General features: G+C 41.2%; 1 pseudogene; it reads left to right on the top strand.

Annotated features, from left to right (window-relative positions):
* The window catches only part of LOC126301747 (kanadaptin-like), a 227,418-nt pseudogene that overhangs the window by 72,796 nt on the left and 129,381 nt on the right, over nucleotides 1-25,241 (top strand).

Raw genomic sequence — 25,241 nt, 5'->3', positions numbered from 1 at the left:
AGATGAATGAACAGTGATGGAGATGGGAGGGTTGGATGCAGGTGGCAATGAGGAGACAGGAACTGAAACTGAGGCGATACCGAGCCTGAACCTGCCTAGGAACACCAGCCGATAAACTGGGCAGAGGCACGCACCCAACATCCAGAGGTGGAGCAGCAAAGGAAGACGGAGGCATCTCGATGACTGCACAGGGTCTTCATACTCCATTGGCTCCGCTGCTGGCACGGAGCCCACAGGAGGAACAGGCAGTGATGACTGCTGTGGCCAGCTAGGCACAGAATCTGAAGGCACAGACAGCATCTGCAGCAGCATCACATAATTCACACGGGCAAATTCTATTTTGATCGTGTCTCGGCAATCCTCTCAGTCCCTACCATAGAAACGTAGAATGTCGTAAGAAAATGTGGAATGCTGCCGTGCTCTCAGTGCCTCTCTCCACCGTACAATCAGTAAAAGACCAAACTTTTAGTGTGATTCTTTCCCCTCTGGGTGGAGCGAGTGCCGCCTGGTGAGGCAGGTGCAGCAACTGAAGCGAGGTACGGTGGCACCCTCTGTGTAACACCACCGTAGCCAGTGGTCCGTTACGTGGCTGGGAGTCATTGGAAGACGAGAAGAGCAACAGAGCTTGATCTCAAGTGTGGGAGGCATCGAGTTTGTCCGTCTGTTGCTTAAAGTTCAGCTTCGCTGTTAGATTGTGGGTGGAACGATTGATATACCTTGTGGGGACAGCTGAAAATGTGGTTCCCGACCGGGACTCGAACCCAGTATCTCCTGCTTACAGGGCAGACGCTCTATCGAGTCACGGAGGACACAGCTGAATAGTGCAACTGCAGGGACCTATCTATTGCACGCTCCTCATGAGACCCACATTCCCAACTGTCCACAATCTACATACGTAATGTACCTAATAGATATTTGCCCATCCACTCATTACGAACTCTTACAGGAATTGTCACCTTAGTGTGTGCAAGTAATGACTGAATGGGCAAATATCCATTAGGTACACTTACGTATGTAGATTGTGGTCAGTTGGGAATGTGGGTCTCACGAGGAGCCTGCAATGGATAAGTCCCTGCAGTCGCGCTATTCACCTGTGTTCTCAGTAGCTCAGATGGATAGTGTGTCTGCCCTGTAAGCAGGAGATCCCGGGTTCGAGTCCCGGTCGGAGCATACATTTTCAGCTGTCCCCATCGAGGTATATCGACAACACCTGTCGACAGCTGAGGGTTTCGATTAATTATCATTTACTCTAGAGAAGCTGTACAGTCATCAATGGTATCTGTTCTTTTGAGAATAGTTACTATCTTCATATATAATGTAAAACTGTTTAGGCTCAGCAGTGACAAATTGAGGTCCTTTGTCAGTCATAACCACTTCAGGCAAACCCTTGAGGCAAAACATCGATGACAAAGCCTGGATTGTGGAATGAGTCATAATACAGTGCATAGGAACCACAAAGGGAAATTTGCTGAAAGCGTCAATTAGGATGAGCCGACATGTATTCCAGTAAGTACCTGTGAAATGCAAGTGCAATCATTGTCAAGCTGGTTGAGGTTTGGGCCATGCAAAGAACTGCTGAGACGGGGCTCACTGATGTTCATCACAGGCTTGTCACTGAGAAATCACCTGTTCAGTTTTCACATCCACACAGTGCCAAGTGCAGTTATGTCATGCCAGTTGCTTGGTGTGAACGACACCCTACCGACATTGTAGTAGCAAGTGAAGCACATCAGGCTGGAGAACCTGGTGTACCAAAGATGCGGCTGCTCATTATTGGTTCAAAGAAAATGACACCCTGGAGAACTGAAAGGGCATGCCGGCAAGCAAAATATTGGCAAACCACGGAGCTACGAGTCTGTCTCGCTGAACACAGCCAACCAGTGTGGGTGAAGTGCAACAGAATCTGCAAATCAGGATCTGCCGCTGTGGCCTGGGCAATTTCACAGTGATTAAGAAGAAAGCTATGCAGAACGTCTGTGTCTTGTGCATTGGTGTAGCAGCAAGAAGCAGAAGCCTCGAACGTGGTTCTTGGACGTCAGGGAAGTAAGAAAGAGCATTGGCATTCTTAGAAGTGGGCCGACACACAATCTCATATTTTAACTGAACAAAAGAGGGGCGTACCATAGCAGTTTCTTTGCTGTGTGAGTTGGGACTAACTGAGAAACGCTAAACAAAGATTGTAGAGGTTTATGGTCAATCACCAAGTAAACTTTTCTGCCAAAAAGATACTGGTGAAACTTTGTGACACCATAGACAATTGTGAGAGCCTCTTTTTCAGTTTGCGATTAATTACATTGAGCTTTGTACGACAACTTAGAAGCAGAGGCAATCGGCCTGTCAACAGCATCAAATTTAAGTGACAAACTGCACTGATGTTATAAGAGATAAGAGGAAGCATCTGCAGCAAAGACCAGAAGTTCAGCTGGATCACAGTGAGCAAAGCATCGATCACTAAGCAAACCGTCCTTCGACTTCTGAAAAGCAGACTGGCTCTCTTGTGTCCAAACAAAAGGAATGTTTTTCCTGTTCATGTGGTGCAAGGGAACTGTGACTTGAGCGGCATTAGGAATAAATCGAATGTAATAGGTAAGCTTCCCTATCACAGACTGCAATTCCCACATATTGCATGGTGATGGTCGGTATGGTAGTGAGCAAATGTGGTTGCAGTGGGTGAGCACTCTGGCTGTTAATTACATGTCCTAATTACTCAAGTTAAGGCTAAAAAAACACATATGTGTCTGTTACATTTGGGACCAGCTGCAGACAACACTTGAAGCAGAGTGCGAAGATTGCTAATGTGTTCTTCAGGAGTGTGACATGAGGCAATAATGTCATCTAAGTAATTTTAACAAAATGAAACTTCTGTCATCAGTTGCTCCAAAAAGTGCTGAAAAATGATGGGTGCAGAAGCAGTTTCAAAAATTTCAAGAGACCCGGATGAGTGTTAATGACAAAGACGTGGTTCGACTGCTGATCCGAGTAAGCATCACACAAATCAATTTTGGAAAAGTGACGTCCATTACATAATTTATCCGTCAGTTGTTCTGGGTGCGGCAAGGGATAACTTCAATCACTGTTTGAGAATTCAAAATTTTCTTAAAATCAGCACACAATTAGAGTCTGCCAGACAGCTTATTTAAAATAACAGGAGGGGCTGCCCACTGATTGACTGCAATGGTTGCTGTGACCCTTCTGTCTTGCAAAAGCAGTTAAGTCTCTGAGCCACCTGTTCTCAAAGAGCCTAAGGGGCAAGACGAGCTCTAACAAAATGAGGCTGTGCATTGCCCTTCATTGTGACAGGGGCATTAAAAGTTTCGGTTTTGCTTAAACTCTCAGAGAGAAAACCTGAAATTGTACACATATCTGAGGATCAAAGGAAGGAACAGAAAGTACATTGTCTGAATGCTTAACCAAAACAAATAAAAATAGTCCAGACCATAAATATTAGCTCTGTCTCTGGAGGAAATCACTTTAAATGTTCCCGTCTTCGTCAAATTTCAGAAAGTCGCAGGAAGGCTACGAGTGCCTAAGACGGGAATGTCTCGGCCATTACGTGGCGTCAGCATGTGGCACGGTGTGCACGTCGTAAGTTTGCCAACCAGCTGCGGTCGAGCTACGTCACTGAAGTTTCAGTGTCAAGTTGCAAATGGCTCGATCGTCCGGCAATAGTAAGATAGACAAAAAGTTTGTTGTCCTCAGGTAGCACTGCAGGTGAGTTAGAGGCTTTTCCCGAATGGCTATTACACTGTCGTTTTGCACTAACGACACTGCGGAGCTTCAGAAACACGCTACACACTGTAACTTAGGTTTATGTGAAGGATTAGCAAAAGAGTGTGCCTTATAAAACTGTAAGCGCACTGACTATACATGTCCCAGTTTGCCATAAAGAAAAGGAAGTCACTTCACACGAGGGCGAGATTGGTGAACACGCACCACATTAGAGTGAGGACACTTCACACCTCGTGCCAGATGCGACGTGTGTTTTCACGAGTGCCGTGGCTGTGGCCGGCCAGGCCCGCACGTGTCAGCTGCCAGTGAGGTGACGGGTACTACCTCGAAGCTGTCTGTCGCGCGTTCGTAGGTACGTAGATAGTCTAGAATATGCGGGACCAGTGGCAAGGAAAGGTATAGGTATTGAAGAATCTGTTTCTGAATTTGAAAATCAGCTACTTGCCCGTGATGGTATCACAACTCATTATATCATTGTAGGACTTGGCACAGTTCCACTCGAAATTACACTCTGTAGTCAAGGCCATCCACTGACGGTATATCTATCCTCGTTGCTTATGCAACCTAGACAATTTGTAATGGGCAGCTGCAACACGTGACCTGTTCTCATAATACATTGTAAGCCCACGCAATAGGTCCTCAGTTCTACCAACTAGGAGCACGACGTGAGAAACAGCATCGCACACAGCCGACAAATAGTCACTCGTGTGTGGCCGAGGTATGAGATAGTTTATCAGTATCTGGTATGTGTCGTGCTGCGATGTGTACATTGGACAGTGCAAAGTGCTCTATCCGGTATTCGTTCACCTCGTCAAACTCGAGAAATGGTGGCACGTAAGCAGGCGGTGGCACTGTCATAGGGTCCTGCGTGATACTGCTTTCGTCGGATCCGGCGTGTTGTTTCGAGTCGTCTGCACTGTGACGAAGTGATTCGTCAGTGCGAGCAGTTGCGCCGTTTGTTCACTCTGTAGCTGAATAAACTGACTTAAGTCAACTACTGCAGCACACGATTGCAGTTTAGTATCCGTATCAGATTAAACAGTGCACAAACACGAGACACTGAAAAGCAAAAATAGCCCAAAGAGAACAGAAAGGGCTGCAAAAGCAGCAGCTGCAGAACCTAGAACGTAAAGAGCAAAAGTAAGCCAGAGGCTGGGGACACGAAAGACGAGCAACTGAAAAGGAAAAACAGCTACCAAAAGGATGATAGAACAGGATGAAGTAAACTCGAAGAAGCCACACACAGGTATGTGTACTCGTCATCAGGTATGTTGTGTACAATTTTGTACCCAGTCATAAGGAGAGCTGGGCTGCAGAGTGGTGTGGCAGCTGTCATCGTAGGAAAGCTGGACGGGAGCAGAAATTATTAGTAAAGAAGTTAACAAAGTAAACAGGAGATTTGCATAACTTGTATTTCTCCAAGCATATGAAGACTCATTACAAATAATGCACAAGAAATAGTGTGGCTCTCAATGTCGACAAGGACGGGGCGCTCTGTACAAAAGCACGAGCGATGGGGTCAGAGCTGCAACTAGGTGGTATCTGCATAACTTGGCACCGCTGAGTGGCTCCGAGGGCGAGTGGGCCGAGCGGCTTCCGCCGGCCCTCTTGTATTGCGGTCGCAGAGGATACTCGAATGCCGGAGCTACTGCAGGCGTGGCTCGTTACGCGTGCACTATTGGGTCTGTTGCATTCTGCACGACCACTATCGGCGTATGATGGAAACTTTCAGTTGCATTGCGAACATGAAGATGCTGGAAGGGTGGTATCGATTTGTGATACCACATTAAATGGGAGTATTCTGTCGTTACATTTGACAATTATACACTTTTCAATATTGTTGTTGTTGTTGTTGTTGTTGTTGTCTTCAGTCCTGAGACTGGTTTGATGCAGCTCTCCATGCTACTCTATCCTGTGCAAGCTTCTTCATCTCCCAGTACCCACTGCAACCTACATCCTTCTGAATCTGCTTAGTGTATTCATCTCTTGGTCTCCCTCTACGATTTTTACCCTCCACGCTGCCCTCCAATACTAAATTGGTGATCCCTTGATGCCTCAGAACATGTCCTACCAACCGATCCCTTCTTCTTGTCAAGTTGTGCCACAAAATCCTCTTCTCCCCAATTCTGTTCAATACCTCCTCATTAGTTATGTGATCTACTTATTTAATCTTCAGCATTCTTCTGTACCACCACATTTCGAAAGCTTCTATTCTCTTCTTGCCCAAACTATTTTTCGTCCATGTTTCACTTCCATACATGGCTACACCCCATAGAAATACTTTCAGTAACGTCTTCCTGACACTTAAATCTATACTCGATGTTAACAAATTTCTCTTCTTCAGAAACGCTTTTCTTGCCATTGCCAATCTACATTTTGTATCCTCTCTACTTCTTCCATCATTAGTTATTTTGCTTCCCAAATAACAAAACACATTTACTACTATAAGCACCTCATTTCCTATTCAAATTCCCACAGCATCACCTGATTTAATTCGACTACATTCCATTATCCTCGTTTTGCTTTTGTCTATGTTCATCTTATATCCTCCTTTCAAGACACTGTCCAATCTGTTCAACTGCTCTTCCAGATCCTGTGCTGTCTCTGACAGAATTACAATGTCATCGGCGAAACTCAAAGTTTTTATTTCTTCTTCATGAATTTTAATTCCTATTCCAAATTTTTCTTTTGTTTCCTTTACTGCCTGCTCAATATACAGGTTGAATACCACCAAGGAGAGGCTACAACCCTATCTCACGCCCTTCCCAACCACTGCTCCCCTTCCATGCCCCTCGACTTTTATAACTGCCATCTGGTTTGTGTACAAATTGTAACTAGTCTTTCACTCCCCGTATTTACCTTCAAAATTTAAAAGAAATTATTCCAGTCAACGTTGTCAAAAGCTTTCTCTAAGTCTACCAATGCTAGAAATGTAGGTTTGCCTTTCCGTAATCTATTTTCTAATGTAAGTTGTAGGGTCAGTATTGCCTCACGTGTTCCAACATTTCTATGGAATCCAAACTGATCTTCCCCGAGGTCAACTTCTACCAGTTTTTCCATTCGTCTGTAAAGAATTCGCGTTAGTATTTTGCAGCCGTGCTTTTAAACTGATAGTTCAGTAATTTTCACATCTGTCAACACCTGCTTTCTTTGGGATTGTAATTATTATATTCTTCTTGAATTCTGAGGGTATTTCGCCTGTCTCGTACATCTTGCTCACTAACGTTTTGTTAGACCTGGCTCTCCCAAGGCTATCAGTAGTTCTAATGGGATGTTGTCTATTCCCGGGACCTTGTTTCGACTTAGGTCTCTGTGCTCTGTCAAACTCTTCACGCAGTATGATATCTCCTATTTCATCTTCATCTGCATTCGCTTCCATTTCTATAATATTGTCCTCAAGAACGTCACCCTTGTATAGACCCTCTATATACTCCTTCCACATTTCTGCTTTCCCCTCTTTGCTTAGAACTGGGTTTCTATCTGAGCTCTTGATATTCATGCAAGTGGTTCTCTTTTCTCCAAAGGTCTCTTTAATTTTACTGTAGGCAGTATCTATCTTACCCCTCGTGAGATAAGACTCTATATCCTTACATTTGTCATGTAGCCATCCCTGCTTAGCCATTTTGCACTTCCTGTCGACCTCATTTTTGAGATGTTTGTATTTCTTTTTGCCTTCTTCATTTATTGCATTTTTACATTTTCTCCTTTCATCAGTGAAATACAATATTTCTGCTGTTGCCCAAGGATTTCTACTAGCCCTCGTCTTTTTACCTACTTGATCCTCTGCTGCCTTCACTTCTTCATCCCTCAGGGCTACCCATTCTTCTGCTACTGTATTTCTTTCCTCCATTCCTGTCAATTGTTCCCTTATGCTCTCCCTAAACTCTGTACAACATCTGGTTTAGTCAGTTTATCCAGGTCCCATCTCTTTAAATTCCCGCCTTTTTGCAGTTTCTTCAGTTTTAATCTACAGTTCATAACCAATAGATTGTGGTCAGAGTCCACATCTGTCCCTGGAAATGTCTTACAGAGGGTGTATACGACCCGGGACAACCGCGAGATCCGGGAAAAACCCGGGAATTTTTTCATCCGGGAGAAAACCGGGAAAAACCCGGGATTTTTTTGGAATTCCGGGAATTTTTCATTGTTTTAGTTTTCAGTTAAATTTTTGAAATTTTCACTGGTAAGAACCGATGCTCGATCAAAGTATACTACTGCAGAATAATACTTCAACAATAAAAAACAAACCAGAGAAATAAACGAAAATAACTTAATTTGCAAAGGAAATGACCCATATACAACAACGACACACAGTGCTCATGAGTGTGTCTGCCAACAGCAAAATATGTCAAAGGCTTTAGGAAGTCCCAACTGTTTACTTTAGATGCGTTTGAGAGTATCGAGCGGGCTCGTGCGCATGCGCAGTTGAGTAACGTTTGAGATTTCTATAGGAATGTGGCCGTTGGCTGTGCAAGCAGTCGCAGCAAGCAGCTAGATGCTACCGGGAAAAGGGGGCGCCAAATTCATATTCTTGATGAAAAGAACTTCTTTGACAAAGCGACTAGCATCCAGCGCACGTGTGTCCATCGATTATTCAAATAATTTTGAAACGCTTCCCTGTTAGTTTTTGAACACATCTTAAGTTGATTTCTGAATGAATCATAAGTTGATTTTTGAATGCGTGATGTATCTGTCAGGAGAATCCTCGTCGCATCTGGAAATAAACTTTCCTCAGACAAAAGGGGACGCGGCTATACGAGCTGAGCGGAGTCAAGCCGAACGGATGAATGCCAATCGCTGTCTGATTATGTGATTTATTGGGTTTGCGAATGATCAGCGTTGTTATAATTACTAGCAAAATCTATAGGTCCAGACTACCAGAATGGAAATAAACGACTGACAGGAATAACAGGTGAGAAAGATGACGTACTTCTCGGTGTATCCAAGAAAATAAAATTTTGACAGAAAATTTGTGGCCAGATCGCTATACTAGAAAGGACCAGTTGTATAGCCCCCGGCTAGCAGCCGCTTCAGTTCTGTTTGGAAGTAAAGCGGAAAACGTGTTGTACGAACACGTAATAGCGCCTAATCGGAAAATAATCGCGGGGTAACTAAACCTATGATTGTGTCAGGGTTAGTGAAGTTAATGGGCGAACGGATTTTGACAATGGCAGGAATAGCTACAGAATTGGTGATGACAAGATTGTTTGTTAGAAGGAGGAAGGAGATGAAACGGGGACGTCACACAAATTATGGAAGAATAAGACGATGCCAAATTTATATAAAAATTTCGTAATACTACTTTTCGATTTCATGCTTGAGAAGCTGGTTCGTATGAATCAAATGTGAAACTATTTCCTAACATAAAGTTTTTTGCTTGTAATGCTTTATAAAGAGGCGTGGCACTGCACTTTGGCACACTTAAGACCAAATAACATGTCTTAACATGTCCTCGAACACATATGTGTTATGTTTCAGATTTTGCAGAAAGATATGCGTTACAAGATGAACATATTTTAGAAAATTCGATTTTTTTCAGTATTGACTCGGTTCGCAAATATCGTAGATCCGGGGCAGATGCGCAGAGCAGTCTGAGATATAGTGGATAGTTTCTAGGTGACCCGTGTTTACCCCTCGTTTACTCTCACGTCAAATGAAAACAAAACGGATATCTGTGTACAGGTGCTATCAAGTGAATGAAAATGCATTCACATAATTACGGAAGGCTAAAATATGTCATTAGTTTCAGATTTGATTTTATTTCCACTTCTCTGACAGCCAAGCGTTAATCGCCTTGCGGAACAATGAAGTTATTTTTGTCTATTTGCTAAAGAAATTTGACTTTTATAAACTTTTTCCGCAGAGGCAGTCAATGTATTTCAAACGAAATGTTTAATTCCACGGTACTGGCTATTTTCAACTTTTCGCTGTATTTCAAGTGCACGTTTTCATCTTCTAGCACATATGGCATTTTGCCATAATAAAGAAACAAACATGATACAATACAGTACGGGTGCTCACAGAAAATTTAAATCCCGGAAACCACACTGAAAAGCTTAATATCAGGTCGACGTCTACTTCATTGGGAATCTGGACATACAGATGTGCACTTTAAATGTGCACATTTTAGTATGGTTCACGAAATTCCGATGCTCTTGGAGTATCCTCTGATGTCTTGTTTGTTTTGTGACATACGGGCTTCCTACGTCATGATAGCTGGGCAAGCGCGGTGTCGCCTGTGATTTGCGCTCTCTGGCAACTGCTGAAACGAACCTATTTCTAACAGGTCGCGGGAAAATATTGCGAATGGTTGTTTGAAAAGAGTTACTTTCAAAGTAAATATCCTTTTACGTTAGTTGAATTATGTGCGAGAATGTACCACGAATTTATTAAATCACAGAGCGTTTGACTCTCATTTAAAAATCGACTCTTTGATGACGAGCCATTTAGAAGAATTTCTAACCCTTAAGATCAGACATTTTTCTGGCACATTCGTGTGATATATTCTAAGTGTAACATGCGAATAAAAGATCAACATTATATGCGAAAGCTTAGCTTCTCTTGCAGCTTATTAACATTAGAGACCAATATTATATGTGATAACTTTCCTTTTATGTTAACAACACTATGTATATTAATTTAAACTATTAACTTTCCCTGTTTTGTGTTTGTGCTACTCAACAGTGATGTTGCTGTTGGTTGACTACATCACGTGTCCTATGCTCTGAATATCCACTGACATCGGCTGGCGAGATCACGTGACATGACCTATGACTGGCTTACAATGTCGCATCGCAATCTCGATTTCAATGATTCGGAAAGTAACATGCGGTATTTGGTAGAATTCCAATGTATACTTTCGTAGTACGAAAATACGCAGCGTACATGTTGCTGCACATCTAAGATATTGCCAAAACGTGTGTATTTTCCTGAGTTTCGTTTTCAAAAGTTCCGGGAGATTCTACCCCTATGTATAAATCCATAACCATTCAAAGGATTGATAACGGAAAATATACTGTCACATAACAAAACGCTTGTTTTCACCCGGGAGAAAGTGTATTTTTAACCGGGAAATCCGGGAATATTTTTTCATTGTCCACGTATACACCCTGTTACAATAATAAAAAAAAAAATGGTTCAAGTGGCTCTGAGCACTATGGGACTTAACATCTGAGGTCATCAGTCCCCTAGACTTAGAATTACTTAAACCTAACTAACCTAAGGACATCACACACACCCATGCCCGAGGCAGGATTCGAACCTGCGACCGTAGCACCAGTGCAGTTCTCGACTGAAGCGCCTAGAACCGCTCGGCAACACTGGCCGGCTACAATTTAAAACCTGGTTCCCAAATCTCTGTCTTACCATTATATAATCTATCTGATACCTTTTAGTATCTCCAGGATTCCTCCATGTATACGACCTTCTTTTATGATTCTTGAACCAAGTGTTAGCTATGATTAAGTTATGCACTGTGGAAAATTCTACCAGCCGGCTTCCTCTTTCATTTCTTACCCCCAGTCCATATTCACCTACTATGTTTCCTTCTCTCCCATTTCCTACTCTCGAATTCGAGTCATCCATGACTATTAAATTTTCGTCTCCCTTCAGTACCTGAATAATTTCTTTTATCTCATCATACATTTCATCAATTTCTTCATCATCTGCAGAGCTAGTTGGCAAATAAACTTGTGCTGCTGTAGTAGACATGGGCTTCGTGTCTATCTTGGCCACAATAATGCGTTCACTATGCTGTTTGTAGTAGCTTACCCACACTCCTATTTTCGTATTCATTATTAAACCCACACCTGCATTTCAATATTAGTCTTTTGTTATACTTGCTTCTGTTCTGTATTTCATCTATCCATGTTCCCTCCCCCGTTTTACTTGTGTGCATCTTTCAGACATATCATGTTCAACATTGCTTTAGCTGTGTTGTCTTTCTGTAGGTGTGTTACCACATCAGCAGCAACACATTCCAAAATATGTATACACCCTTCAAACAGTGCGTTCAACAGTCTCTTCTTTACATGCAGTATAAGCAAAACCATTAACATTGTTCTGGTTCCTTGAACTCATTTGAAAAGTGTTAATGTTGAAAACATACTCAGCGAGGCATTATACACTGAAGCACCAAAGAAACTGGTATAGGTATGCGTATTCAAATACACAGATGTGTAAACAGGCAGAAGATGGCACTGTTGTCGGCAGTGCTTATATAATACAAGTGTCTGGCGCAGTTGTTAGATCGTTTGCTGCTGCTACAATGACAGGTTACCAATATTTTAAGTGAGTTTGAACATGCTTTTATAGATGGCACAGAAGCAATGGGACGCAGCATCTCTGAGGTAGCAGTGAAGTGGGGATTTTCCTCGTACGATCATTTCATGAGTGTACTGTAAATATGTGGAATCCAGTGAAACATCAAATCTCTGACATTGCTGTGGCCGGAAAAAGATCATGCAAGAATGGGACCATTGTCGACTGAAGAGAATCGTTCAGTGTGACAGAAGTGCAGCCCTTCCACAAATGGTTGCAAGTTCAGTGCTGGGCCATCAGCAAGTGTCAGTGTGCGAACCATTCAATGAAACATCATCAGTATAGGCTTTCGGAGCTGAAGGTCCACTCATTTACCCTCGATGACTGTACGACACGAAGCTTTATGGCTCACCTGGGCCCGTTAACACTGACTTTGGACAGTTGATGACTGGAAGCATGTTTCCCGGTTGGACGAGTCTTGTTTCAAATGTATTGAGCGGATGGACGTGTACGGGTATGGATACAATCTCATGAATCAATGAACCATGCAAGTCAGCAGGAGACGGTTGATGCTGGTGGAGGCCTTGTAATAGTGTGGGAATGTGCAGTTGGAGTGACATGGGACCTCTGATACATCTAGATATAACTCGGTGGCATGTACGTAAGCATCCACTCTGATCACCTACATCCATTCATACCCATTGTGCAGTCTGACAGACTTGGATAATTCCAGCAGGACAATGTGACACCCTCCATGTCCAGAATTGCTACAGAGTGGCTCCAGGAACAATTTTCTGAGTTTAAATACTTCTGCTGGCCACCTAACTCCCCAGACATGAACCTTATTGAGTATATCTGGAATGCCTTGTAATGTGCTGTTCAGAAGAAATCTCCACCCCCTTGTACTCTTACAGATCTATGGACAGCCCTGCAGGATTCATGGTGTCAGTTCCCTCCTGCACTACTTCACACATTGGACGAGTCCATGTCACGTCATGTTGTGATAATTCTGCTTGCTCGCAGACACCCTACACAATGTTAGGCAGGTGTTCCAATTTCTTTGGCACTTCATTGTATGATGATACATTACTGCTGAAAGTGATAGAAAAGGAATTCATCAAATGCTTCATGAGTGAGTTTTTTCATTCCCTGCTAATTATTGTTGGAGTGCCTGCAACATTAAGGCCGTGGCTGAATAGTTATTCCAGTTTTGGAAACACAAGGAACACCTTACCCAGTTAAGTGGCTTTCTTACCAATGGATGCAATATTGTTTCAGAATTGAGATAAAATTTCACATTTCACCTACCTTCATTTGAAGAAATAAAGGTAAACCATTTACCATATAGGTGAGGTCTAGAGTGGATAAAAGTGAAGAAGAGTGGAAAGCTTGCTAAGCTTTTGGATAAATGTATTTTGTCAGAGCTAATGAAACACACGTGTGTGACTACATTGTCTTTACCAGAAAGTTTTAAAATTAAGTCTTCAAGTGTTCTCTTCTTGCCACTCTGTCTTTGTGGGTTGAACAGTGCACTGTGGATGAATTTGTTTGTTTTTAATTTTTGTAGGTGAGGATGCAGATGAAGAAACAGATCTTTCTCAAAACCCTTATGCTGCTGCACCAAATGAAGATCTGTATATTGATGATCCTAAGAAGACCTTACGTGGATGGTTTGAAAGAGAAGGATATGACTTGGAGTACAATGTGGAAGAGAAAGGGTTTGGACAGTTCCTGTGCACAGTGGAGTAAGTAACAATGAAGTTCTTATGTTCTGTTTATATTTACATAATTAATAAACATGTGACATAAAGTAACATAGCAGGTTAGTGACCACTCTTGTAAATATGCATAGATCTGTAATTAAGCTGGCTGATTGGGTCGCATCAGTGTCATGCAGCAGGTGAAGAATGACTTTATTGATCTCAGAGTACACACAACGCGTTTTGGAATTGTTTCTATCTTCAGAAATCTAAAATAGATGAATTGGTATAAAAAACTACATAAATTTTTTATAACAACAGAAATAATCAATTGTTTTGACTATAAAAGTAAACAGATATATGAAAAACCTCCTTATCAAGCAGGCAGGAGAAAACACACAGAAAGGTTTAACTTTTACTTGCAAATGTCAAACTACACTATTAACCGCTTTTAATTTTCCAGAATGAGATTTTCACTCTGCAGTGGAGTGTGCGCTGATATGAAACTTCCTGGCAGATTAAAACTTTGTGCCTGACCGAGACTCGAACTCGTGACCTTTGCCTTTTGCGTAACTTTCTGTAAAGTTTGGAAGGTAGGAGACGAGATACTGGCAGAAGTAAAGCTGTGAGACCGGGCGTGAGTCGTGTTTTGGTAGAGCACTTGCCTGCGAAAGACCAAGGTCCCGAGTTCAAGTCTCGGTCGGGCACACAGTTTTAATCTGCCAGACTTTTAATTTTGCCGTCATATGTAATTTCTTATCCTAGTATATATGACACAGCACCACCATGTTTACCTTGCTGCCACCAAGTTGCAACTTTGTCTTTCTATATCAGTTTTATGGGGGCTCGCTTAGAAGCTTGTCATCTCATGTTACACACACAACTGGTAACACTCAGTTGTCCTTGTGCAATGTTATATCAAATGTAATTTCCTCTCATAGTACATGACAAAATTAAAAGTGGTACCCATATGTTGTATTCATCAGAACATATAAATACAGATGCTTATAATATAATGGAAGCACCTGAAAAATAATACTACATAGGATCATGTTCATAACTTTGGCCTGTCACAAGCTGGTATAATTCAGTTCATGAGCGATTTCCAAAGGTGATTTTTACCATTTATGATGCAAACTAATTCTTATCTCCATGAACAAAAGGGAATGTAAGTGAATTTTTACCACTTTAAGTTGGATCGAACCTGAAATAATGTACTGTAGTCACGGAGAATATATTATCATAGATTTTATTCTTGCACTGTGGATATACCATATTGTCAAAATCGCTTCAAATTCTGCCATATTGCTGCTGCCTTCAGCAGCAATATGTATGGAAAGGTAGAACAGTAATCCATCACCACCTTGTCGATAGAGGTGAAGACTCAACAGCTGCTGAAAGAATCACTGGAGTCTATAACAGCACCTACCCTATTTAAATAAATAAAAGTTCTTGTCTTGTGTTTCCAATGTGTATGCCCAGAAAAAGATAAGAGGGTAGAACTAATTTATAAAAGAGTGTAACGGTGAGTTACTGTGTGTTATATTTTTATTAATGTGAAGTGCTTAATATTTTTATGCCTTTATTTATAACTATTTCTTTAGTAGTTTCAATCTTAGCAGAAATATGTAACTAAGTCACTTCTGCAGTATTTCTATTTTACAAGATTTTGTTTTAAGATCCTGTTTTCTTTTTTCGAAATTCATAATTCTCAGCCTACCCTACAGAAGTAACTTCTGCAGTATTTCTATTTTACAAGATTTTGTTTTAAGATCCTGTTTTCTTTTTTCAAAATTCATAATTCTCAGCCTACCCTACAGAAATTGCCACACTTTGCTATCAAGGGGCAACAGTTTGGATGGGTCATTGATCTGGCCTTGTAACATTAGTCAATGTGTCCTCTCTACACTGGAGATACGAATAGCTATTATATTTTCTGAGTGTGTGCAGCTCTACTGTATAGCTCAGTGATAATGGCACCCTCATGGATAAAATATTCTGATCTCCAGGCAGGGACTAGTCGAGAGGATGTTGTCATCACGAGAAACAAAACTGGCACTGTGTGGGTTAGAGTGTAGAATGTCAGATCTCTTACTTGGGTAGGTAAGTTAGAGAATGCAAAATGAGAGGGACATGTTGAATTTAGATATACTGGTAAGAAGTGAAGTGAAGTGGCAGGAAGAACAGTACTTCTGGTCAGGTCAGTACAGGAGTATGAATAATAATGAGTGAGAAGGTGAGCTACTATTTGCAGCACAGTGATCACGTGTGTGTGTGTGTGTGTGTGTGTGTGTGTGTGTGTGTGTAAGGAGATGCAAATTTAACTATGATTGGACTGGACAAGAAGGAAAAGAATTACTGGGGGAAATGAAAGAAGGGGAAAGCCACATGGTACAATAGGTACTGAACAAAATCAAACTGTTATTAACACTTGTTTTTAAAATTGTGAAAGAATGTTGTGTATGTGGAAGACCGGGAGACATTTGTAGGTTTCAGAAATTTATGGAATAGTAAGACAGATTCAGTAATCAGGTTTTGAGCTGTGAAACCTTTCCAAGGAAAATATGCACTTGCACGATACTTTATTGATACTGAACTGCATTTGAAAACTGAAAAATTTTCTGAAAGATATGATCTTAAGGAAATGGAACTTGTATGAATTAAAAGAATCGGGCCTTTGCTGAAAAATACACACACACACACACACACACACACACACACGACCAAAGTCTCTGCGATTTGAAGCCGGACTATGAGCAGCAGTGCATGTCAAGAGAGGCAAGGGGGTAAGGAGGAGGCGGGGTGGGGAAGGGGAGGGATAGCTGGGTAGGGCTGGGGGACACTGAAGTGCTGCTGTGGGAGCATGCTGCAGAGAGGGCAGGACAGCTAGGTGCAGTCACGAAGAGAGAGATGGGTAGCGGAAAAGGATGGAACAGAGGACTGTGTAGTGCTGAAATGGGAACAGGGAAGGGACTCGACGGGTAAGGACGACGACTATCGAAGGTTGAGGCTGGGAGGGTTAAGGGAACATATGATATATTGCAGGAAGAGTTCCCCGTTTGTGGGAAGGTTCCAGATGGCACGGGCTGTGAAGCAGTAATTGAAATGAAGAATATCATGTAGGGTAGTGTACCCAGCAACAGGATGGTCCTGTTGTTTCTCGGTCACAGTTTGTTGCTAGCCATTTATGTGGACAGACAGCGTGTCGGTTGCCGTGTCCACTTAGCATGTGGCACAGTGGTTTCAGCTTAACTTCTAGATACCGTAACTGATTTCACAAGTAGCCCTGCCTTTGGTGGGATAGATGATGCAAGTGACTGGACTGGAGTAGGTGGTGGTGGGAGAATGTATGGGACAGATGTTGCATCTTGGTCTATTACAGGGTACCGGTATTCAGATATTAATGTGAGGACTTTTGAAAGTGTCGTGTGCTGTTAGTTGCGAATCTGGGCGTACAGCGTGTGCATATCAGCATTTGCGGACTATTTAGATTCCTCCAGGCTAGGAACCTTTTAAATAGACCATCATCCATCACCATCCTAATCCTTGGATATAGAGTGAAGGTGAAATACGAGAGTCTTGGACTTATTTCATTTACCTAGTACTAATCAGTGAAGGTTTTACAGAACCAAAGCTATTCAGCAGTAAGTCAGCACCATCTAGTGGAAAGCGTAGGCATTAACTAACACGCAAACTGAAGTGAATGTTTACGTATTTTACGGACTGCTTAATATGAACTTATGTGACTGTTTGACGTCCCCACTCCCTCCGAAAGATGGCACAGGCTGTCTTAATCATAAAAGGGGAGAGTTTTGGCTGGGCAAATTACTAAATAAAAGCGATATTTACAAGTCTTGGAGTAATAGCAAAACACAAGGCCCGCACCTCATCGGAGAGTTGTTGCTGTCACGTTGGGAAGTAAAGCCGGAAAACCTACTGACGATACGTATCTACGGGCAGACGTCGACGTGGAGTACCTTAAAAGGGAACCACAAGAGAGTTGGGGATGCTTCAGAGTGTCTAGACGTGAACCACTGCCCCAACAAACATCTCAATATAGGACAGTGACACTACTCATTATGCTAAGCCAACAACAGATTGCATGTATCTAACCATATTATGTTACCCCTTATTGAAAACCTTAATCGTAGATATGTTACTAATTGAAATTTAATCATAACAAATTGTACCAAGAACAGTGCGTTTTGGGTGGAGCTTCAGTGTGTCACTGCCTACTCTCATAATACGCAAGTTACAATAATTCTTATGCGATGAATATGATGTTTCTCACTATTTTATCAGAACTAATCACACAGTTAACAACAGGTTTTCCAGTGATTTTCAATTTTCTGGGGCTCAGAAACGGCATATATACATGTAGGATTGAAATGAATGTCAATATGGCGCCTCACAACTCTGTACTGAAGGGAGACGGCGTGCGTTTGACGTAGGTGGCGTTGTGCCATCTCATTGGTCAACGCTCAGACGCACGCCCAGAATATCTGGCATGCCAGATATTGCTCTGCAAGTTCGGAAAGACTCCCGAACGTGCTATTCCACACTATGACTTCAGAAACTCGGTATGCTCAACGCTCAATGTTCGGATGTACGGTCCGTGTGCCGACAGCTTAAGGGTGGTAGAAATGATTGAAACTATTTTACAGATTTGCTGCAGCTTTATTATTTGACGTCTCATCACACAGCTTTGCACACATAGAAAAACCCATTTTTTTTCTTTTGGCATAAACACTTAATCTTTCATGTAATACCAGACAAAAGTACCACATGGAGTGAGATTGGGAGAGTGTGGAGGTCACGACATGAACTGTTGATCATCTGGTGAAAAACATTGAGCTAATTTGCTGGTTTTACTGACATTTTAACCTCTTAGTGTCAAATATAAATTTATTAAATGTAGGAAGTCTTTTCATATGGTGTTTGTATGAGGCATAGCCTTTTACAGAAGCGAAATGAGGATGATAAGTATTTCAACAAGGAGAGAATAGATGCTTTCGAAATGTGTTGCTATAGAAGAGAGTTGAATATTAAATGGATAAATTGAGTAACTGACAGAGAGGTACAGAATCAAATTGGGGAAAAAAGAAATTTTTAGGACAGCTTGACTAAAAGAAGGGATCAGTTGATAGGGCACATTCTGAGGCAACAATAATTTGGGAACAAAGGAAGTGTGGAGGCATGGGGTTGTAGAGGGAGACCAGGGCTTGAATACAGTAAGAGGGTTCAGATGGATGTAGGTAGCCGTAGTTATGCACTGGATAGACTAGCATGTTTTTTGTATCAAACCAGTCTTCTGAAGAAGACCTCAACAAAGACAACAACAACAACAACAACAGTATATTAGAAATGTGGAGAGGCAATGACATTAATACATTTATGCACTGCTAAGGAATACTACAATCCCTTACACATCACTCACATAGGGATTGTGAGGATAGGATTAGAATAATTACTGCACATACAGAGGCATTCAAACAATCATTCTTTCTCCTCTCCGTATGTGAATGGAACGGGAAGAAGACCTAATAACTGGTACAGTGGGATATATCCTCTGTCGTGCACCTTACCATGGTTTTAAGAGTATGGATGTAGATGTAGATGGAGAAGGATGAAACCATATTTATTTTCATAATTGCCACCTTTTGATGTCAGGAGCCTTGCCATCCGCCCCCCCCCCCCCCCTCCATCCCCTTTTCTTTTTCTCCTATTTCAGTCTTTCTTGCAGTTCATGAACCATGATGCAGAGTCTGTTACTGAGTGTGCCAGAGTGCCATTAACAGTTTCACCTCTGAAAAAAACCCATACAAACTTATGAAAAAGTGCTCAGGTTGCATGATAGTTACTGTGTCTGCTCATTATAAGCAGGAAGTATGGGTTCGTGTACCGGCCTGTCACCACAGTTGTAGTGACAGATGGTTTTCTCAGATGGGCTCAGTTTAGGTTCACTCAATATTGGTGATTAACATGCCAAAGCATGAGACTGAAATTTCAATGGAACTCATTACTAACATAAATTGAAATCAGCAGACTTCTACACTAGAGCTACAAGATATTTGACTCATACTCTGAAATCTTTCAGTTTGCACTGAAAGTATAAAAGAGCCATCTATCATTGTGTAAACACATGTTGAGTAACATTTTAGGGCTTGTTTATGTTACTAAGTGGCTAAAATGGTCACCAGGTCCCAGTTGCAGGTTGTCTGACTGATGGTTTGGAGGAGCAACAGAGATTTTGTTTTCAGTATTTCATACACTTATTGACAGAATTAAAAAAAATTCAAATGCTGTTATAAGCTTGGCATTAAGAGGTATAATCTTATATTAAAGGTTTAAGACAATAATACAAGTATCAAAGTTAGAAACTGAACAGTGGAAAGTCCAGGATCAAATAATGACAGTATTATATCGAGGATAGTGTGCTACTTGCCATATAGAGGAGACATTGAGGAGCAGACAGGTACAACAAAAAGACTGCTACCCATTTGAGCGTTTGGCCAAAACCAACATAAAAACACAAGATCAAAGAGAAGATGTGAGGTGTGTGGGTGGAGAGTTGAGCTTTTGTGAAAGTGTGTGTATTTTCTAATTTAGGAGAAGGCCTTTGGCCAAAACCTCTAATGTATAGCAGTCATTTTGTTGTGCCTTTCTGCGACTCAGTATGCATATGCCTCGAGGCACGTAATGATGCACAAACTACTCGTGTTATATTTGTTCAGTATTTAAGAATGAGAGCACTTAGCAACTTCCAAAAACTTAAAACATAAATTCCAAACCCTCTCCAACTGAGAGCCTCACAGACTAATGAAAGGAAAACAGTTTATTGCTTACTATCTGCTCATTGTTCATGTGGTAGTACTTTAGCAGCGAGCGTGACATTTTAATTTATTGCAGTTTTGGTTCTGTCTTTTTTCATTACTCCATGGATGAATAATTCAAAACTAATACGAGGGTAATCCCAAAAGTAAGGCTTCCTATTTTTCTATAGGTATGTACACCTGTTTTTTTTCTAAAATGGTTTGCATCAGTTTACAGCTTTAACATTTAGCTATTTTTTGACACAATCACCATTTCTGTCGATGCATTTTTGTAGACGCTGTCGCAGTTTTTGTATGCCTGTGTCATACCAGCTTGCTGGCATGCTGTTCAGAAAGTTTTGAACCTCTTTTTTCACCTTGTCCTCGGAGCTGAATCACTGGGACCACAATTAACGCTGACAGGTATTGTGAGACTGAAAAAACTCAAACGGACAATTCAGAACTGGAGAAGAGGAATGTTGAGCAAGGGCGTACACATTCTCCATGACAACGCTCACCCACACATCGCTCAGCAAACTGTTGCTTTCTGCAACAGTTTCAATTGAACATAATCACCAACCTACCCTATAGTCCTGACTTGGCACCCTGTTCCATAGGTTAAAAGAACATTTGGCTGGAAAGCGATTCAGCTCCGACGACCAGGTGAAAGAAGAGGTTCATAACTTTCTGAACAGCATGGCAGCGAGCTGGTATGACATGGGCATACAAAAACTGCCGCAGCGTCTACAAAAATGCATCGACAGAAATGGTGATTATGCCAAAAAATAGCTAAATGTTCAAGCTGTAAACTGATGCAAACCATTTTAGAAAAAAAAAAAAAAAAAACAGGTGTACGTACTTATAGAAAAATAGGAGACCTTACTTTTGGGATTACCCTCGTAAAAGCAAAAGCCCAAGAGGAATAAGAATAATGCCAACTTATGCCCCAGAAGAAGGAAAAATGACAAATCCAAAAATAGTAGGCACATTACAAGAAAATGTATGTAATGAAAACAGAAGAACACTCAGGACATTTTGCTACCTTTAATCGTTTTAAAAATTACAAATAAGTTCTTTGGGAAGAAAGACACACAAATTTACCAGGTCAGCAAGAGGATATAGATCTATTGTAGATCATATAATAACTAGCTGGGGTACATGGCTTTTCCCAGAGAGTTGATATGAAATTGTGTGGTAGTTGGAATAAAAGGATAAACTTCAAAGTATGCGAGGTAAAAAATAGTTTTATTGAAAACATATTCTAAGTATTTACAATACTCGTTTATAAACAGCATTTTTCATTTTGTTATCTACAAATTGTTATGTACAAATTTTTCAAATTTCCTACTCAAGATCAAGCTATGTATAGTTGACTGTGAGAGAAGCAGGAGTCTTTGACGTTGATGTCGCAAATTTGAGTGCTTGTCCTTGCACTTTGTTCATTGTGAAACTGTAGGCTAATTTGATTGGAAATTTCAGTCCATTAAATTAGAATGGCAGTTCATTAGAGATCAGTGGTATTCCGGTGATAAATAGTTGCAAAGTACAAAGGACTTTGCACACTTCCAATCATAAGCTCAGCTTCAATGAGGTTATTTGATAGCTGTTTGACATTCATTTTTGTTCCATTACATACTTTTGGTGTGCTGAGATTTCTGAGTAGTATGATCGGAGATCCAGTTTTAAGTCAAAGGAAGTGAAATAGCATTCCTGGTACTTGAATAGGGGCGGAAGGGGTTGGAAAACTGAATAAAAATTTGCTGCTTAAATAATTAAAAGGGAAAATTTGAAAGAATGTTTGAAAGAAATTGGAAGGTATACATATCCTGAGTTAAATTTAACTGGCACTAATGTAAACAGACCTTCAATATTCAATACATGTATTCAGCATTTAACATTCGTAAATTTACGTACATCCTTTTCTTGTTACTGCTATTGTGCATGGAGATTGGTGTGACAATACTGGTTCCAGATTGCTCCTCCTCTGCTCATGCGAATTCTTCTGGTCTGCTTCGATCCTCTTGATTTCAGGATTCTCGGTGCGACATGGAATAACAAACAGAATGTGATTGTGCGAATAAAGTTTGCTATCTTGATAACACCTTTTAATGTACAATTGGAATACACTTTTTTTTTATCTTGACGGAACTCGCAGTATGTCCACCCTCTAGCACTTATATATGAAAAGAATGAGGGAGAAAAGAAAAGAAAGAAAATAATAATAATAATAATAATAATAATAATAATAATATGTTGCATTATATACTTACAAAGAGATTAACAATTCTGTTGAGAAGTTCACACTTTATGCAATGTTTACCATTGTGCTGATCGATTTGTATATTCTCTCTTTGACTGGAATTTTCATTTGAATATTAAAGTTGAAAATATCAGCAATATTATTTTTAGTTGCCAACATTGCCCATTCAAATAGCCAGTCCAGATCAGTGCATATTGATATAGTTGTGAAAAATGTTTGGCTCAGTATGGTTGATGTGTTCATTTTAAGCAGTTTTTATGTTGCAAAAATCATTGTTGCACGCATTGAGACCAGTCGTCTGGTCAGTAGGATTTGTGCCTTTGTCTGTTAGTAAAAGATGTTGAACAAAATGTGCTGCTGTTCCATATTTCAATTGTTCAGCTCTCATATTTTTTGTTAGTTGCAGTACTTGTATGTGTGGCCAGAGATGTGATTTTGTAAAGCATGCATTGATCTCATATGTTGGTGTCGAATTGGGAATAACTGGAAGTGTTTGTCAAAAATCTCATGAGAGTATGTGTAGAGCTCCTACCATCATTTCAGAGTTTCCTTGCAAGTCTTGTAATGTTCTGTCCATGACATTGAATGATTTTTTATATGCCATTCTGCATACGTCCCAGAAGATACTTTTATTGTAGCTTGCTTTAGCAGCTCATCCTGTCCAAATGCTCTTGAGATTTTACAGTTCGGGAATTGTTCTTCGGCTATATCCAGCAGTGGTGGACAGTTCATCCTCCTCAGCTGCAACGCGGGATGATGCTAGTGCGAGTGCGATATGTTGTTTAGCACGTACTTCTGCCGGATATATATTTATTAGAAATGTTTTCCTGGTGCCAAATAAACAATTCCATGAGTGTTGTTTTCAATTTGATCCAGGACAGCATTGTAAATTTCCCTTCGATTGTTATTGAGGAGTGGATAGTTGTGAGCAATGTATTTAAGTAATTCATTGACATTGTAGCCTTTTTCCTTTGTAATTTCAAAGTTTGGTACACCGATATCATATCTTCATGATGCATGCATCCCAAGTTTTACTAAGATCTGGTTGTTTATTGCTAAACATTTATCTTCTAGGCAAATGAGTGTTTGATTGAAAATGTCATTGTTAAATTCGACGTACGGTTCAGGATGAGCTTTTCGGATTTGGTAATCGAGGGAAACACAGTCACTTGTGTGTAAGCAGTCTAATGTAATGGTGTCACTATGTTTTCTAAACAGGAACAAGAGTTGGATCAAGATTAAATGTGCCAGAGTTCGTACAGCACAACAGTGTCATCAAGGTCCTCAAGAGGTGTGCCGGGAATCGGCATTGCCGTACAGAACAGTGGCTGGCATGTTGGGTAAAGCCTTCAATGAAGGTCTGCAAACTGTGGCAGATGTGCATCGGGCAGGTTGTCCGAGCGTATCTGAAGAAGACGTGCGTGCTGTTGCCACGTTACTGGACAGTGATCGGCGCCGTACGATTTGTGAGCACGCCAACGAAACCAAATTAGTGCATGTGACTGTGCTTCACATCCTGAAGGAATGCCTGGGCATGTGAAAAATCTCATCACAATGGGTTCCACATGACTTGACGGAAATGCAGAAGTGGATGTGTTACATCGCTGTTCAGATGCACTTGGAATGCTATGAGCATGGAGGGGAGAGGCTTTCTTATGCCATATCTAACACTGGTTGAGATGTGGGCCACATTGTACGAGCCAAAACTGAAACACCAATCCAATGAATGGCGTCTTTATAGGTCGGCGCGAATGACGAAAGTGCGTCAGAGCCCCAGTGTGGTGAAAGTTATGGTGATTTTTGTGTATGACTGTGATGGTGTTGTCCTAATGCATTATGTTCCTCCACAGCAGACCGGCAATGCACATTTTTGTAGCATCATCTGCAACCAGCTGTGCGAAAGAAGCAGTGAAACTTTCTGCACAACCCACTAATCATTTTGCACAACAATGCACGGGCACATACAGCGCAAGCTGTGGCTGCTCTGTTCAGTCGATGGGACTGGGAAGTACTGTACCATCCACCATACTCCCCAGACTTCAGTCCTTGTGGCTTTGATTTAATTCCGAAGTTGAAAGAACCACTTCGTGGCATTCACTTCAGAACTGTTCCAGGGATTCGACAGGCAGTAGACCACTCCATTTGCACCTCAACAGAACAGGCTCTGCTAACGGTATACTTCACCTTCCACATCACTGGCAATAGGTTCTACACAATACTGGTGACTACTTTGAAGGGCAGTAACAGGTGCAAACATGTAACTCTTTTGTATCAGTTGTAAATAAATAGTTACCACTATTTAAGTTCCAACCCTCGTAGTAAAGTTTCTGCAAGTGGATCCTTTTGGCTGTTAATGTTGTGTTCTGAGGTGGTTCACTAGCAATTTTTCTGGTGCTGTCTTTTGTGAGGTAAACTCTCTGTCTATTCTTCAAATATACTTTTAGATGTTGCACAGTTGGTTCACATTTGTGTATGGGTAAA

The sequence above is a fragment of the Schistocerca gregaria genome, unplaced genomic scaffold, assembly GCF_023897955.1.
Source record: "Schistocerca gregaria isolate iqSchGreg1 unplaced genomic scaffold, iqSchGreg1.2 ptg000097l, whole genome shotgun sequence".
NCBI classification, from domain to species: Eukaryota; Metazoa; Arthropoda; class Insecta; order Orthoptera; family Acrididae; genus Schistocerca; species Schistocerca gregaria.
The sequence above is the reverse complement of the archived record's forward strand: the minus strand, read 5'-3'. Positions and strand labels throughout refer to the sequence as shown.